A 14,722-nucleotide genomic window follows, 5' to 3' on the forward strand; every position below is an offset into this window, starting at 1 on the left:
CAAATCCCAGCCAGATAGCCTCCAGGCCCTCCCATCCTATAGTGTGAACTGAATGGTGGCCCCCTAAAGAGCCTAGGTCCCAATCCCTGGAACCTGTGAATGTGACCTTATCTGATAAAAATTTTTGCAGATGTGATTGAGTTAAAGATATTGAGGGGCTTCCCAGGTGGCGCAGTGGTTGAGAGTCCGCCTGCCGATGCAGGGGACACGGGTTCGTGCCCCGGTCTGGGAAGATCCCACATGCCGCGGAGCAGCTAGGCCCGTGAGCCATGGCCGCTGAGCCTGCACGTCCGGAGCCTGTGCTCCGCAACGGGAAAGGCCACAACAGTGAGAGGCCCACATACCGCAAAAAGAAAAAAAAAGAAAAGCAGATGGGCTATGAATCTCTAGGGAGAAGATATTTAGGATTGCTGTCACTTTTTGGGTAACAGAAGATCCGCCTGCAAAATATCCCTCTCAAGAAACTTTTGAAATATTTAGAATCTTATTTTTACTTATTTTGAGGCATTGGCTAAAAGGCATTAAGTTACAACCCAATTTTCAGCCAGTAAATGAGTATCTGCGAGCTAACCAACAAGCTTTGTGACTTAGTCTGTTTTCTTCACTGCTCTACTACTCAGATATTTTGGGCAGCCGTATCTACAAGTCTGCTGAAAACTTAGCCTCACCTAGCTGAGTATTCTCCTATACATGTCACAAAGTATGTATTATATAAACCCTTTCTACTTAAATTCAGCATCTCTCTAATGTAGAATAAAAATTTGATTATAGGGAATTCCCTGGTGGCCCAGCGGTTAGGACTCCACGCTTCCACTGCAGGGGGCACGGGTTCGAGCCCTGGTCGGGCAACTAAGATCCTGCAAGCTGCGGGGCGTGGCCAATAAAAATAAATAAATAAAATTAAGAGGCTCTTACTGAACCAGTTAAAAAACTTAATTATCATAATTTTCATAAGGTTGACAATGCACCTTTTTGTATTTATCCAGTATCATACAGAAGAAAGTTTTTGGTTTGATCTTCCATGAACAGTTGTCGTGGTCTTTGAGCTGAAAATATATAAAGTCGATATATTCAACATAAAGTTTTAAAAAACAGTCGGGGTTTTACTATTTATTAACACTGGGCTATTTTAATATTTACTTATTTGGCTGCGCCGAGTCTTATTTGTGGCACGCGGGATCTTTAGGTTGCGGCATTCATGCGGGATCTAGTTCCCTGACCAGGGATCGAACCCGGGCACCCCGCATTGGGAGCGTGAAGTCTTAACCACTGGACCACCAGGGAAGTCCCAACACTGGGCTGTTTTATAATTAGCATCTGCAGGGCTGATCTCAAAGCATGGTGTGGGGGCTTCCCTGGTGGCGCAGTGGTTGAGAGTCCGCCTGCCGATGCAGGGGACTTGGGTTCGTGCCCCAGTCCGGGAGGATCCCACATGCCGCGGAGCGGCTAGGCCCGTGAGCCATGGCCGCTGAGCCTGCGCGTCCGGAGCCTGTGCTCCGCAACGGGAGAGGCCACAACAGTGAGAGGCCTGCAAACCCAAAAAAAAAAAAAAAAAAAAAGCATGGTGTGGCAGTAGTAACATGAACATTGCGCTATGAGGCAAGAGAAAACAGTCCTGGCCCTTTTCCTGTGTGGCCCAGAGAAAGTTATTCTCTGAACCCCAGTTTCCTCGTTTACTTAAACAGAGATGCAAAGACTTGATGAACAGGTGATAGGTCACGAGGACATTGAACAAGCACGACTCAGAGTATGATGAGAACAAACAAAAAAGGAAGAGATTGTCCCCTCAGGCTTTGGGAGGGAGCGCAGCCTGGCTGACACCTGATTTTGGCTCAGTTATGCTGATGTTGAACTTCTGTCCCTCGGAACTGTAAGAGAATAAATTTCTGTAGTTTTAAGCCATCCAGTTCATAGTAATGTGCCATAGTAGCCACAGGAAACTAATCTGCTCCCACCATCTGATGGCTCATCCCGAGTAGCTCTGGCCTTTCAGTTAAAGAAAGGACAAGCCTAGGAGTTCCCTGGTGGTCTAGTGGTTAGGATCCGGTGCTTTCACTGCTGTGACCTGGGTTCAATCCCTGGTCAGGGAACTGGGGTCCTGCATACCGAGCGGTGTGGCCGAAAGAAAGAAAGAAAGAAGGAAAGAGCAAGCCTACTCCACTTTGCTGGAGGTGTGGAAGGCCTGGATTTTCCAGAGACTTCTCATGGCTTTCCCCTGTGTTGCCTGGGAGAGAAAATTATTCCTCAACTCTGGACATGGGTATTTTGACAGCACGTTTAGTAGTCTATATCAAAAGACTAGTCAGACCTTTGTTTACTAGCTCACATTTTTTTTTAATGTTTTCTTTCATATATATTTTTTTAAATTTTTACTTCTGGCTGCATTGGGTCTTCGTTGCTGCACACAGGCTTTCTCTAGTTGCGGCGAGCGGGGGCTGCTCTTCGTTGCGGTGCGCGGGCTTCTCATTGCAGTGGCTTCTCTTGTTGCGGAGCACGGGCTCTAGGCGCATGGGCTTCAGTAGTTGTGGCACACGGGCTCAGTAGTTGTGGCTCGCAGGCTCTAGAGCGCAGGCTCAGTAGTTGTGGCGCACGGGCTTAGTTGCTCCGTGGCATGTGGGATCTTCCCGGACCAGAGCTTGAACCCATGTCCCCTGCGTTGGCAAGTGGATTCTTAACCACTGCGCCACCAGGGAAGTCCCAACTAGCCCACACTTTATTGAGCAGTTTATTTTTTCCAGATTGTAGAAGCTCTGTTTCTATCCTTGGGTCAGTTTTCTCATTGCATGTTACCCTTTTCGTCTGATTTTTTTTTTTTTTAGTTGGAATAAAACAAACACACAGTAACGTGTGCACTGGTATAGGGAGGGCTCAATGAATGCTTATAAATGGGGATCCATTGGGAACCAGCACCCAGATGGAGACAGAGGACATTCCAGGACCCCAGAAGTCCCCCTCCTGCTACTTCCCAGGCAGCACCCCCTCCCCCTCCCAGCTGTAATCACTGTGCTGAAATCTGTCACCGTAGATTAGATTTGCCTGTTCCTGAACTTCATATCCATGGACTCGTAGGAAATGTTCTTCTCTGGATCTGGCTTCTTCAACGTAATATCTGGGAGATGCGTCTGTGTTCCAATCGTTTGTCCTTTTTTGGTGCTGTGTAGTATTCCACTGTCAACTAGAACACACTTTGTTTACCAGCCAACTGACTGATGGGCACGCAAGTTGTCTCCAGGCTCCTGCTTGTTCTGAGTGAGGCCGCTAGGGCCACTTTGGCACCAGGCTTTGGTGGGCATCACGCTCATTTCCCTGGGGAATATCTAGGAGGGGGATCGCTGGGTCATAGGACGAGCCTATCTTTACCCTTAGGAGAAAATGCCAATTAAAAAAAAAAAAAAGTGGGACTTCCCTGGTGGCACGGTGGTTAAGACTCTGTGCTCCCAATGCAGGGGGGGCCCAGATTCAATCCCTGGTCAGGGAACTAGATCCCACACACATGACGCAACTAAGAGTTCACATGCCACAACTAAGGAGCCCACGTGCCACAACTAAGACCCGGCACAAACAAATAAATAAAATAAAATAAAATATTTAAATAAGTGACTGTAGGGGAGTTCCCTGGTAGTCCAGTCGTCAAGACTCGGTGCTTTCACTGCTGTGGCACTGGGCTCAATCCCTGGTTGGGGAACTAAGATCCCACAACCCATGCAGTGCAGCCAAAAAAAAAAAAAAAAGAGTGACTTTACCATAATAAATTCTCCTGCTCTTCACAATGTTCCATATCGACAGTCTTTTTTTTCTCTCTCTTTCTTTTTAATTTTAACCATCCTGGTAAGTATGTAGTGGTATCTGATTGTGGTTTTAATTTGTCTTTCTCTGATGAGTTATGACGTTGAGCATCTTTATTTGTGCTTGTTGGCCATTCTCATCATCTTCTTTGGAGAAGATAATAATTGCATCTGTTAATACAATTATCCAATAATAATTAGATCTGTTCAAGTCTTTTGTCCATCGTATTAGTTTCCTGTGACTGCTGTAACAAATTACCCCAAACTTGGTGGCTTAAAACAATACATATTTATTCTCTTACAGTTCCTGAGGCCAGAAAACTGAAATCAGTATCCCTGGGCTGAAATCAAGAAGTTGGCAGGGCTGTGCTGCCTCCAAAGGTTTGAGGGGAGAATCTGTTCCCTGCCTCTTCCAGCTTTTGGTGGCTCCAGGCTTTCCTTGGCTTGTGGCTGCATCAATCCAGTCTCTCCCTCCATCTTCCCGTGGCCTTCTCCTGTATATGCCTGTATCTTTTCCTCTTCTCTCTCATATAAGGACACTTGTCACTGGATTTAGGGCCCAGCGGGGTAATCCAGGATGATCTCATCTCAATATCCTTAACATTAATCACATCTGCAAAGACCCTTTTGCCAAATAAGGCAACATTCACCTGTTCTAGGGATTTGGGTGTGTTCATCCCTTCAACCTATTACAGTGATCAGATCTCCCCCTGCCGCCCTTTCATCAGGACACTTTGGGTTGCATTTCGGGCCCACCTAGATACTCCAGGAACATTCCGCATCTCAAGATCCTTAACTCCATCACATCTGTAAAGTCCTTTTTGCCACATAAAGTAAGATTCACGAGATCCGGGGATTGGGAACCACCATTTAATATACCGCATCCACTTTTTCTAGGCTATTCCGTCGTCCTTCTCTAGTGATTTGATGGTGCACTTCACAGAATTTGCATACTACCCCTTCTTTTGAGATGGGGATACTCTTGGTAAACCTCTCGTTAGAGCCTTGGGGTGAGAAGGCTGGCATGGAGGGTGTGGTCTGTGCTTCCCAGATGATCCCTAGTGGGCTCAGCATCTTTTCAGCTGTTTATTGGACCTTTGAATTCTGTGAGAGATGCCTGCTTTGGGGAATTCCCTGGTGGTCCAGTGCTTAGGACTCCGTGCTCTCACTGCTGAGGGCCTGGGTTCGATCCCTGGTCAGGGAACTAAAATCCCATAAACGGGGTTTCCCTGGTGGTGCAGTGGTTAAGAATCCGCCTGTCAATGCAGGGGACACGGGTTCGAGCCCTGGTCCAGGAAGATCCCACATGCCGCGGAGCAACTAAGCCTGTGCGCCACAACTACTGAGTCTTCACTCTAGAGCCCGCGAGCCACAACTACTGAGCCCGCGTGCCACAACTACTGAAACCAGCACGCCTAGAGCCTGTGCTCTGCAACAAGGGAAGCTACCGCAATGAGAAGCCCGTGCGCCACAACAAAGAGCAGCCCCCGCTCGCCACAACTAGAGAAAGCCTGTGTGCAGCAATGAAGACCAAATGCAGCTAAAAATAAATTTTAAAAAAAATCCCATAAGCCGCATGGCATGGCCAAAAAAAAAAAAATGAAATGCCTACTTTGCTTATCCTTAATGCTTTTTTGTGAGGTCTTCTGTACTTTTACAAAAGTTTTTTAAAGTTTATTTTATTTATTTTATTTTTGGCTGCGTCGGGTCTTAGTTGTGGCATGTGGGATCTTTAGTGGCGATGCGCGGGCTTCTCTCTAGTTGCGGCACGTGGGTTCTATAGTTTGCGGCACGCATCCTCTCTAGTTGAGGTGCGCAGGCCCAGTAGTTGGGGCGCGTGGGCTTAGTTGCCCCGCCGCGTGTGGGACCTTAGTTCCCCGACCAAGGATCAAACCCGCATCCCCAACATTGGAAGGTGGAGTCCCAACCACTGGACCACCAGGGAAAGTCCCCAAGGTTTTCAATTTAATAAGCCAGATTTCCATCTTTTACTTTATGGCTTTTACTTTTCCTCCCTTGTCTGGGAAGACCGTCTTTGCCTCAAGTTATAAGCATCCCCACCCTAAGAGTGCAGGATGATGATAACCGTCATTTTACAGAGGAGGAAACTGAAGCACAGAGGAAACTAATCTCTTTTAGTTCACATTTCTTAGGCTCCAGGCACTGTGGGAAGGATTTTACGAGAGTCATATCTTTGAATCCTTGAATCTCCTTGTGCTGGGGTTCCTCCAGACCACCCTCAGACCCGATGATTTGCTAAGTAGGACTCAGAAAAGCTGATATATAATTTATTGCAGTGGAAGGATACAGATTACATTCAACAAAGGAAAAGATACATGGGGTGAAGTCCAGGTGCAGAGGGAACAGCTTGTGCAAAGGCCCAGAGATGTGAGTGAGGAGGAATGTGCAAAAAAAAAAAAAAAAAAGATTTCATGGCTTAGTCCTGGAGCTTAGTGGGCAGGACGAGGGGCCGGTGACCAGATCATACAGGGCCTGGGGCCATGGAAAGGAAGGTATGGCTCCAGGCCTTTCTTGACTTGGGAGCTGAGGGCACTGGATGGCCTGGAGTTCAAGGAGTCAGTATCAAAAGGAATCCCATTCCGATCACTTTGTTTCCCAATCATATTTTCTACAGAGTTCAAGAGACAGCAGGCTCACTATAGAAACCGCAGCAAACACTGAGAAACAAAAAATGAAATGAAAAAAATCATCTGTAATTCCACTACCCAGAGATGATCATTGTTAACTTTTACCTCTGTTTCATGATCCTAAATGCACACGCGTGTGTATAGAGAAAAAAGTGAGGCATTGTATATATATTGGTAGATACACACATACGTACAAAGTGGGAATCATTCTATAAAATGCTCCAGATCTGTATTTTAAGTGACCAATAAAGAGTCTTGGAGGAGAAGGTGTCAGACCCCCTTCGCCAGGTGAGGGTGGATTTATGAGCCCTTCTCATTTATGAGCAGCAGTTTCTGAGGGAAGGGTGTTCTCGTAAAGGGCACAGCATGTGCAAAGACCCGGTGGCCACAGGGAATGGTCGGAATGGCTGGAGCAGGGCAGGGGTGGGGCAAGATGAGCTGGCGATGGCAGATTTGTGCAGGACCGCTGAGAGCCCTGAGCAGCTGTGTGAGTTTTTCCTGTGTGTTTGCTTTGTTCGTTTTGTTTACTGAAGCGCATGCAGGACAGCAGTGTGGGCAGGAGTGGTGAAGGATCCAGGGAGGAGCTAAGGCTCCCAGGGACTGGACACCACCCAGAGATGGTCAGAAAGGCACCAGGACCAGCACCAAGATGGGCAGATGTAAGAGCTGCAGCCCAGCCACGGAGGGGACAGGGGAGACATGCCCACCTCCACCTTCTCCTTTCCCCACCGCCTTTTTTTTTTTTAATTTATTTATTTTTGGCTATGCTGGATCTTTGTTGCTGCGAGCAGGCTTTCTCTCGTTGCGGCAAGCGGGGGCTACTCTTCGTTGCGGTGCGCGGGTTTCTCATTGCAGTGGCTTCTCTTTTTGTGGAGCATGGGCTCTAGGTGCGTGGGCTTCAGTAGTTGTGGCTCGCGGGCTCTAGAGCACAGGCTTAGTAGTTGTAGCGCACGGGCTTAGTTGCTCCGCGGCATGTGGGGTCTTCCTGGACCAGGGCTCGAACCCGTGTTCCCTGCATTGGCAGGCGGATTCTTAACCCCTGTGCCACCAGGGAAGTCCACCTGTCCCCTCCTCTCTTGAGGGCACTGCCCAAAGTCGTGCCCACCAGAAACAGAGGATAGGCACTCAGCTTCCTGGGAGCAGAGAAGGGCAGGCAAGAGTAGAGAGGGGGTCTGGGAGCAGAGGGAAGTATCACAGCCCCAGCGTTCCCCAGCTTTCCAGGGGAGCATGAGACCAGGACACCCAACACCAACCGATCACATGCAGTTACCTCGTGTGATCTTGCAGTTTGGGAGCTAAGGTCCTGGGCTTGGTGAGTCACACTCAAAGCGTTGGGCTGGTTCCAAGGCTCCTCTCTCCTTCCCAAGTGTGACTCAGCGACAAGCCCCGGGACGGCAGGTGGATGGGCTTCCCTGCAACGTGGAATACTGCACGTGACTGCGAGTTAGCGCACGATTCCCACAGGGCGGGTGGGACGCATGCTCCTGGGAGAAGTTCACTTTTGGATCCATAGAGGTTCCAGTTCCTAGAAAGGAGATGGCTCTTGTTCTTTCCTGTTCTGTAACATCTGTTCCTAAAATGTAATCAGCCAGTAGGAAAAGAAGAAAGTCCCACATTTCTAACCAGTTAATAGTACGATTTGCTTTTCATCAAAACCAGATGAGCGTGTGTGCCCATCAATACCAGGCTTGTTCCATCAAGGACGTCTTCGCATGACTCATCACCAGTCTTCATTTTATTCTGTAAAATACAGAGAAGAGAAAACTAAACACCCGGGTCACCACCAGCCCAGCTTCAGAGACAGGGCTTCCCCTGATCTTGGAAGTGTCTGTGGGACCCTTGAGGGGGGCAGCAGGCCTCAGTGCGGTGCAGTGGCCCTCCAGTGATTTCCACCTGGTTGTGACTTCCAACAACCAGGAGCTGAGCCTCTTTTCCGCCCCCATGCCTGCCTACATTTGGAGTCGGCCACTCTTGTGAGACACACCCAGGAGATTTCCCATCACGCACATGTGGGCATCTGGGACCTGGAGCGAGGGAGGGGCTCAGAGGAGGGCAGAACACAGGAGGGGCTGCCCCCGATGTCACTTCTGGAACTGTGGGAAGGGACTTTGCAAGCCCCAGCCCCCCTCTGTGTGGATGAGAAGTTCTTGTGCATACCTTAACCTGGTGACAGGGAGACTGGGCCCAGAGAGGGCAGGACCCTTGTTTGAGGTCACACAGTGGGAAGCTGGAACGCAGCTAAGTTAATGACACAGACGCCCTGTCCAGTAGCAGACAAGCCCCTCCGCGGAGGGCAGAGCTCCCGGGAAGGAAGGAGAGAGAAAAGGGTCTCTGTGACCCCCAGAGCAGAAAGGGAAGCTGCCGGCGGGGCCAGGACCTACCTAGAGTTTTCTGGGGTGTATGTCCTGCAGTCTTCAGCCTCTAACTTTTCCGGGTTCATGGGGATGACCATGAACTTCCCCAGGTTGGCAGCACCTCTGCGTGAGGCGGTGGAAAGGGTAGAAGTCTGTGTAGCAGCTCCACTTCCGTTGCTTGGGGTCCAGCATCACACTGCCACAGAGCCGCCACGGCTCCTTTCTCACCACCAGCTCTTCACCTGGGGCCACACACGGCTCAGCGGGAGGGCCTGGGCGGAGGGCCTCTGCCTGCACCCTGCTTCCATCCCTTATCCCCCTCGCATCCGTTCATTTTGTTCTTTTTCAACTTGCAGGATGTTAGTTCCACGACCAGGGATAGAACCCGGGACCTTGGCAGTGAAAGCGTGGAGTCCTAACCACCAGACCGCCAAGGAATCCCCTTTTCCCTTGTTTTTTTTGTTTTTTTTTTCTTAAATAACTTTATTAAGATAGAATTCACATATCATACAATTCACCCATTTAAAGCATACAATTCAGTGGGTTTTAGGATATTTGCAGAGTTGTGCAGTCAGCACCACGATCAATTTTAGAACGTGTCCATCCCCCTAAGAGGAAACCCCGTGTCCATTAGCGCTTGCTCCCCATTTCCTCCGACCTCCCCACACCCCTCAGCCCTGGGCAGCCACCAGTCTACTTACTGTCTCTATAGATTTGCCTATTCCGGACATTGACCTCCCCATTTTCCATCTCCACCAGCAGTGTATAAGAGTTCTCATTTCCCCACATCCTTGCCAACCCGTGTTATCTGACTCTCTGATTATCCCATTCCCTAGTGAGCGGGAAGTCGTATCTCCTTGTGGTTCTGATTTGCATTTCCCTGCATCCATTCATCCTTTACCCAGCGCTGATGTCCAACGTCCCATCCGCCTCTGTCCCCAGAGCAGTCGTGACCCCTCTCCTCTGGCTGCCTCCTTCTCATCTGCCTTCTGCCTGGCCCAGGGGCGTGGGTTCTGTGCTGAGCTCTCCAGCCCTCAGTGGGCTCCTGCCCTTGTGTGCAAGGTTACCAACCGCTCACCTTGGGCGCCCCGGTCACAACCAAAGAAGTACACTTACCTGGTTCTAGGGCTGCAACTAATGTCACTGAAGTTGCTTAGGCAAGTAGCGCCCGGTCAGCCTTTAAGCCCTGTTCTCCCCCTCAGGCAGTTAACTTCACCCCTCCGAGCCACACTTTTCCCATCTCTAAAATGGGATTGTCTGCTTCATGGGGGTGTCACCCAGAGTGAAAGTGGCTGTCAGGTAGTGGGGTTGAAATAAGGGATAATAGAAATGCTTCGCCAGCTGGGCCTGTGGTAGGATGGGACTCTTTATTCATTTATTTATTTTTGGCCGCACCGCGTGGCCTGCGAGATCTTAATTCCCCAACCAGGGATCGAACCCCGACCCTCAGCAGTGAAAGCACTGAGTCCTAACCTCCAGGGACCTCCAGGGAATTGCTGGGACCGGACTCTCGACTTTGGCTCTTGTCTCGGCCGATCACTCCCCTTCTCCCTCCCAGCCCAGCAGATGCCCCATTTCTCCTCCCTCCCGGGAAGCACTCCCTACCCTACCTGCACCCATATTCAGCGCAAGGGGCTGGCATGGGAGATCCACACAGACGACCCCAGAACCCGGGGGTGGGAAGTGGGTCAGAATTCCACACTCAGGTTGGCATTTCAGCTGATGTGGAGCACGGAGGTGGAAGTTGAGCCCCTCGCGGCTGCCCAGCCACTCCAGAGGGGTCAGACTTCCCTGTTCCCCGCACCCGTGGTCACCTTTAGAGAGATGGGGCCAACCGTGCAGGAATGGGAACAGCACGAGGAAGAGAGCTGCAGGGGAGAGAGACGTGAGGGTCGGGGAGCTGGGCGGGAGGAGGATGGTGGTGGGGACAGGCCTGTACCTGAGAAGATAAGGAGTCCGGATCCCCCGCTGACACTGGTCCTGGGCCCTGGCCTGCGTCTGGAGGCCCCTGGTTGGCACATGTTATGGGGAAGACAGCTTCTGTCTTCTGCCCTCTGTCCTGCAAAGTCAATCACCAATGAGCTCCAGATGCAAGTAACTCCCTTGGTAATAAAGAATATATGTAAGCGTTACCACAATTCCTAACACAACCCTTCAGAGTCATTCATAAATTCCTAAAGGATGGGTGTATCTTTGTTATGCTAATGGAATGACTCAGACCGAGCCAGTCACCAGAAAGACCTAGACATAAGGTATAGATATAAGATATAGAGGGTTGTGATTTTGTTTTTATTTTATTGAAGTATTGTTAATTTACAATGTTGTGTTAGTTTCAGGTGTACAGCAAAGTGATTCAGTTATATATATATATTTTTTTTTTTTTCAGATTCTTTTCCATTATAGGTTATTACAAGATATTGAGTAGAGTTCCCTGTGCTATACAGTAGGTCCTTGTTGTTTACCTATTTTATATATATTAGTGTGTATGTGTGAATCCCAAACTCCTAATTTATCTCTGCCCCCTGCCCCCAGAGGGCTGTGATTTGATTTGATTTAAATAAATAAATGTATTAGTTGCGGTGTGTCGGGTTTTTAGTTGCAGCATGTGGACTTCTTAGCTACAGCATACATGCAGGATCTAGTTCCCCGACCAGGGATCGAACCCGGGCCCCCCCGTACTGGGAATGCAGAGCCCTAGCCACTGGACCACCAGGGAAGTCCCAGGTTGTGATTTTAAACTAGCTATATTGGGAGCTCTGGAGATTGAGTTCAGTCACTTGGCCGAAGATTTCATCACTCTTGATGAAACTGAGTGCTTCCTGGGTGGCAGCCTGAGTCCTGTTCTGATTGCTGTTCTGATACAGGGAGAGAGCAAAGGAAGCTCTGTGTTCCCTCCTAGACCTCACCCTCTGTACATCTTTTACAATAAAACTGTAATTGTAAGTATGACATTTTCAGGGGGTTCTGTGAGCCATTCTAGCCAGTTATTGAATCTGAGAGAATTGTGGGAGCCCTGAATCTGCAGCCAGTGAGTCAGAAGTGAACGTGGCCTAGGAAGCCCACTTGTGGCTGATGTCTGGAGTGTGGTCAGTCTCGTGGGACTGAGCCCTTACCTCGTGGGGTGTGCACTAACTCTGGGTGATTATCATCAGGACCGTATTGCAGTACACCCAGTAGGTGTTGACCAGTTGGGGGTGAAATAGAGCAGTACCTAAACCAATTTCTCATTACCAAGTTACCTTTTCTTTGTAAACTGTGGCAAGATATACATAACATAAAATTCATCATTTTAACCATTTTTAAGTGTACAGTCCAGTGGCATTAAGTACATTAAGTGTATTGACAGTGCTATGCAACCATCACCATCTATTTCCAGAACTCTTTCATCATTCCAGACGGAAACTCTTTGACTCTTAAATAACCAAGTTAGCTGCAAATAGGGGCCCTTATTCCCCTCTTCAGAAAGTAATTACAGGGATAATAAATTACTGCTATTCTTTGACTCTTTGAAGGGGAGGAACAAGGGGTTTCTTCCGGAGGGAAGTGAGACAGAAAAGGAAGGAAGTCTTTACAGGGTATGTTAGTAAGCAGGTTACTTCTGTGAGTACCTGGGGCTCAGTCTTGCAGGGACCCTCCAAGAGACAGTGAATAAGGTACCCCAGAGTTTGCCCCCTCACCCCTCCAGGTTTCCCATGAGTTTTGAGTTTTAAGCTTAGAAGATGGACATATCACACACCAAACAGTGGCCCCGCTTCTACTTGACCTGGAAGGCAGCATCAGGACGCCTTGGTGATTGGAAGGAAAGGACCTTCCCAAACAGCCATGCTAGGCAGAGGGGTGTCCTCAGGGACCATGGGCTAAATCTTTGTGCATTCCATCCTTAGCTTCTTGAGAATAATTCCTGGAAATGACGCTGCTGGATCTGATCATGCATATGTTTTGAATTTTCCTCTTTGATTTAACAAACAAGTCATCAGTGTTCATAGGAGAAAATTTAAAAATCATAGACCACCACCAAACCCATCTTGCAGAAATAATCAGCTCCTACATTTTGGAGTATTTTCCATAAATACTATTTATTTGTTTGTTTGTTTGTTTTTTATATTTCAGTTTTCTCCAATATTTTATTTGGAAAAATTTTCAAACCTACAGAGCAATGGAAGGAAATACACAATCAACACCCAAGTGCCCTTACTGGATCCATCCCTTGTTCACACTGTGTCCTGTTTATGTCCTTCAAATACCTAGGTCTCCATCTATACCCATGTTTATGTCTTCTATCATGCTGCTATAACCAAATACCATAGGCTGGGTGGCTTAGACGACAGATACATATTTTCTCACATTCTGGAGACTGGGAAGTCCAAGATCAAGGCTCTGGCAGATTCAGTTCCTGACGAGGACCCTTTTCCTGGCTTGCAGACGGCCGCCTTCTCACTGTGTCCTCACAAGGCAAAGAGAGAGAGCGAGCCCTGGTGTCTCTTCCTCTTCTTATAAGGACACTAATCCCATCATGGAGTCCCTGTCCCCAAGACCTCATCTAAACCTAATTACCTCCCAAAGACCCCACTTTCAAACACCATCACATTGGGGGTAAGGCCTTCAACATATGGATTCGGGGGGGCACACAAACATTTTAGTCCATAACAGTTTACATCTATATCTTTGTCTCTATATATATACAGATTTTCTTGCTGAATCATTTGAAAGTAATTTGCAGATGCCATGGCACTTTGTCCTTAAATTTTTTTGTGTGTGGCCATGCTGTGCGGCTTGCGGGATCTTAGTTCCCCGACCAGGGATCGAACCTGAGCCCTCGGCAGTGAAAACGCCAAGTCCTAACCACTGGAATGCCAGAGAATTCCCCATCCTTAAAAACTGAAGCAAAAAAAAAAAAAAAAAAAAAAAAAAAAACTGAAGCAAGTGTCTTCTAAGAATAAGGACTTTCTCCCACATAATCCACAAACCACTATACACTAAGAAAATGATTAATAATTTCATAATGTCATTTAAGAAACTGCTTCTTTTCAAATTTCTCCAACAATGTCAAAATGTCTTCTGTAGATTTTTTTTCCCCTCCAATCCAGGATCCAATCATCATCCACAAATTATATTTTATAGTCACATCTCTTTAATCTTTAAAAAGCTAAGACAGTTCCTCAGCTCTCTTGGATTTTTATAACTTTGGGTTTTTGGAACTTCCAGCTCAGTTGCCCTGTAGCAAATGACCCACACTCTGGACCATAATTAGATTCAGAGTGAACATTTTCAGCGGGAAAACGATGTGTGTGGTGCTGTGTCTTTCCCTTGGCAACTCCATCAGGACACGATGTCGGTGTGTCCCGTTTCTGATGATGGTGAGTTTGATCACTTGGTTCAGGTGATGACCACCAGGTCTGCCACTGGAAAAGTGCCCTTTGCCCTTTTGTAATTGGTCAGTAGTTTATTCATTGATTGATTGATTGATTCATTAATTTATGTTTTTAGCAAATATTCCATGAATATCATCTCTGTGCTAGGCAGGGCTGTGCTGGGAACACAGTGGTGACCAAGACACTCTGGATCCTGCCTTCTCGGGACTCCCAGGTCACGAGGGAGACAGTCCATCCACAGATAGTGACGACCCACAGTGCGTGGACCTGGGATGGGGGAACCCACATAACTTGTGATGGACCCAGCCTGGGGGGTCACGAAGGACTCCCAACAGGAGGAGGCATCTGAAAATTCAGGGTGGGTGTGGAGAGGAGTGAGTGTTGCGGGCAGAGGGAATAGCATATGCAAAGGCCCAGGGGTGGGAGAGAGCAGAGGGGTCTGGGCACTGAATGAACAGTTGGAAACTCCCCATCAACCATGGGGTAGATCCCATTGGGCCTTGTGGCCATTTTAAGGAGTCAGGACTTTTTCTGTGAGCAGGTAGAGGCCACTGCAGTAGGGT

General features: G+C 48.3%; 1 protein-coding gene across 1 annotated transcript in view; it reads left to right on the plus strand.

Annotated features, from left to right (window-relative positions):
* The window catches only part of LOC116743557 (optic atrophy 3 protein homolog), a 65,799-nt gene that overhangs the window by 41,671 nt on the left and 9,406 nt on the right, over window positions 1-14,722 (plus strand). Inside the window, exon 2 of the mRNA XM_032612104.1 lies at window positions 4,090-4,166. The gene's annotated coding sequence lies outside the window, so the exon portion shown is untranslated. The remainder of the gene's footprint in view (window positions 1-4,089; window positions 4,167-14,722) is intronic.

Source organism: Phocoena sinus, chromosome 19, assembly GCF_008692025.1.
Source record: "Phocoena sinus isolate mPhoSin1 chromosome 19, mPhoSin1.pri, whole genome shotgun sequence".
Classification (NCBI taxonomy): Eukaryota; Metazoa; Chordata; class Mammalia; order Artiodactyla; family Phocoenidae; genus Phocoena; species Phocoena sinus.